This window comes from Budorcas taxicolor, chromosome 8 (assembly GCF_023091745.1).
Source record: "Budorcas taxicolor isolate Tak-1 chromosome 8, Takin1.1, whole genome shotgun sequence".
NCBI lineage: Eukaryota > Metazoa > Chordata > Mammalia > Artiodactyla > Bovidae > Budorcas > Budorcas taxicolor.
In genome coordinates, this window is record NC_068917.1 from 93145867 (window position 1) to 93149453 (window position 3587).

Sequence of the window (3587 nt, forward strand, 5' to 3'; positions counted from 1 at the left end):
CCACCAACAGTGTAGGAGGGTTCCCTTTTCTCCACACCCTCTCCAGCATTTATTGCTTGCAGACTTTTGGATCGCAGCCATTCTGACTGGTGTGAAGTGGTACCTCATTGTGGTCTTGATTTGCATTTCTCTGATAATGAGTGATGTTGAGCATCTTTTCATGTGTTTGTTAGCCATCCGTATGTCTTCTTTGGAGAAATGTCTGTTTAGTTCTTTGGCCCATTTTTTGATTGGGTTGTTTATTTTTCTGGAATTGAGCTGCATAAGTTGCTTGTATATTTTTGAGATTAGTTGTTTGTCAGTTGCTTCATTTGCTATTATTTTCTCCCATTCAGAAGGCTGTCTTTTCACCTTGCTTATATTTTCCTTTGTTGTGCAGAAGCTTTTAATTTTAATTAGATCCCATTTGTTTATTTTTGCTTTTATTTCCAGAATTCTGGGAGGTGGATCATAGAGGATCCTGCTGTGATTTATGTCTGAGAGTGTTTTGCCTATGTTCTCCTCTAGGAGTTTTATAGTTTCTGGTCTTACGTTTAGATCTTTAATCCACTTTGAGTTTATTTTCGTGTGCGGTGTTAGAAAGTGATCTAGTTTCATTCTTTTACAAGTGGTTGACCAGTTTTCCCAGCACCACTTGTTAAAGAGATTGTCTTTACTCCATTGTATATTCTTGCCTCCTTTGTCAAAGATAAGATGTCCATAGGTGTGTGGATTTATCTCTGGGCTTTCTATTTTGTTCCATTGATCTATATGTCTGTCTTTGTGCCAGTACCATACTGTTTTGATGACTGTGGCTTTGTAGTAGAGCCTGAAGTCAGGCAAGTTGATTCCTCCAGTTCCATTCTTCTTTCTCAAGATTGCTTTGGCAATTCGAGGTTTTTTGTATTTCCATACAAATCTTGAAATTATTTGTTCTAGTTCTGTGAAAAATATGGCTGGTAGCTTGGTAGGGATTGCATTGAATTTGTAAATTGCTTTGGGTAGTATACTCATTTTCACTATATTGATTCTTCCGATCCATGAACATGGTCTATTTCTCCATCTATTAGTGTCCTCTTTGATTTCTTTCATCAGTGTTTTATAGTTTTCTATATATAGGTCTAAAAATATGGAACTCTTCACGAATTTGCGTGTCATCCTTGCGCAGGGGCCATGCTAATCTTCTCTGTATCGTTCCAATTTTAGTATATGTGCTGCTGAAGTGAGCACCACTCCAGTATTCTTGCCTGGAGAATCCCAGGGCTGGGGAGCCTGATGGGCTGCCGTCCATGGGGTCGCACAGAGTCGGACACAAATGAAGTGACTTAGCAGCAGCAGCAGCAGCAGCAGCAGGGGTGAGGGGAGTGGGGAAGGGAGCCTATTGTATAGTGAGTACAGAGTTGCTGTTCAGGATGATGGAAAAGTTGTGGAGATGCATGGTGGTGATGATGGTTGCGTAATGCTGTATGTGTACTTAAGGCCACTAAATTGCTTGCTTAAAAATGGCTAAAATGGTAAATTTTATATTATGTACATTTTACCACAACACCAAACAACAAAATAGAGCACCTTGCTGACTGTACCTTGTGGGATACTAGTGACTCTGAAAAATAGAAGTTATTTGTAGCAGTCACTGACTTCTGTGGTATAAATGCTTCCCCATGGCTGATTTCAAGCTACTAACATGCCTTTGAACTTGGAGTTGGTAAGAGCAGCATGCTGAGTTCTCTTTTGCTTGTGGAAAATGAGGAACTCTGTATGCTTTCCCCTTTCTCCTCACTTGCTGCTTTTTGTTGTAAATTCAGATTATTAGACAATGACTATTTTTATCTTGGGCAACTTATAGACTCTTAATGATAATCTGACATATGCATTAATTTTTTGTGTATATGTTAGCTATTTGGAATATTTTTCATGGACCATTTTCTTTTATAACCTCAATTTTCCCTTTCTTGAATTTTTGATATCTTTTAGTGGTATATACTCTAGACATTTTTTTCCAGGAAGAGTTCATGTGTGTTTTAATTTCAGAATATTTAAATGTCTTAAATTTCTTTTTTTGCCTCTGAAGATAACTACTTGAGTAGATACAATATACCTTTCCCCCTCAAAGTTCAGTTAATAAAGACTGAGACCAATCTGATATTTGCTCCTTGCACATCACTTTTACTTCTGATTGTATTCTTGTGTCTTTTCCTGCTAATCTTGAAGTTCAAAATTTTATCTAGGTTTTGTATAAATAATTTTCCTGGTACTATTTAGGCTTTGGGACTTACAAAATAAGTTCTTAATCTAAGGACATTTGCTTCTAACTTAAAGAGTTATTTCTTTTTCTCTCTTATCTCAGTTTTTATATCTGACATTATTTCTGTAGATACCATCCTGATCTCTCCATGTATCTTTTCTTTCATTAAATTAGCCTACTACTCAATTTCTATTTGTGGGAGGATATTTTGAGCTTGACTTCTGTGTAATTCTAATTACATTTTTAGAAAGATCCAGTGAGCTGCTCACTGTATCTATTGTTGTTGTGGTTGATATTCAGTTGCTAAGTCATGTCTAACTCTTTGTGACCCCATGGACTGCAGCATGTGGCTTCCCTGTCCTTCACTATCTTCCAGAGTTCACTCAAATTCATGTCCATTGTGTCAGTGATGCTATCTAACCATCTCATTCTCTGCTGCCCTCTTCTCTTGCCTTCAGTCTTTCCCAGCATCAGGGTCTTTTCCAGTGAGTTGGCTCTTCACATCAGGTGGCCCAAGTGTTGGAGTATTTTCATTATCCATTGTAGTGTTTCATTACATGTCTTCACTATCATGCTGTTTTTTTATGATGCCAGACCATTGTGACTTCTTGGTAGTCTGCTGTGGATTCATCTACGTGTGCTTTCCCCCTCTACTCTTCTTTTGAGAACATGTGTTGGGCAATGTCTAAAATCCTCTCCTGTTCCTGGTGGTCACATGTTTCAAAGGGGTGCTCTTGTTCTGGTTCCCCAGGTTGCTTCTTTTCATTTGACTTGCTTTAATGCTTTACCTGTTTGGCGATTTCCACCCCTCCCTTTCATTTGCATATCTTACAGATGAATGTCAATTCTTGTCCTATACTGGTAGTTGAAATGGATCCGATAGAACATGGATCTATGTTTGAATATCTCAGCCACAGGTAAAGAAAGAAGAGGAAAAAGTTAGGTGGTCTGAATTTTTGAGCTGCCAGCTAGTTTAGAGATCAGGCATCCTGGTAGGAAGACAGTGGGAACTAGAGCCAGAGTTTACTTCCGAGTTTGTAGTGGCACTCAGACTTCAACAAGGGCAGTGCCACTTTTCCTGGTGTAGCAGGGTTGCTCTCAAAATGAGCTTGCTATCTTGTCTGTGGTTAAGCATGACAATCTCCTAGTTGAGACCTGGGATCCTTGCCTGATGTGGTCTCTGCTGCTGCTGCTGCTAAGCTGCTTCAGTCGTGTCCGACTCTGTGCGACCCCATAGACGGCAGCCCACCAGGCTCCCCCGTCCCTGGGATTCTCCAGGCAAGAACTTTGGAGTGGGTTGCCATTTCCTTCTCCAATGCATAAAAGTAAAAAGTGAAAGGGAAGTCGCTCGGTTGTGTCCGAC

The 3587-nt window shown here is 39.6% G+C and overlaps 1 non-coding gene across 1 annotated transcript; it reads right to left on the reverse strand.

Annotated features, from left to right (window-relative positions):
• Positions 1-1102: 1102 nt before the first annotated feature.
• LOC128052926 (U6 spliceosomal RNA) lies at positions 1103-1209 on the reverse strand. The gene has a single exon (XR_008199877.1). It is a non-coding gene; the product is annotated as a U6 spliceosomal RNA (small nuclear RNA).
• Between the last annotated feature and the right edge of the window lie 2378 nt (positions 1210-3587).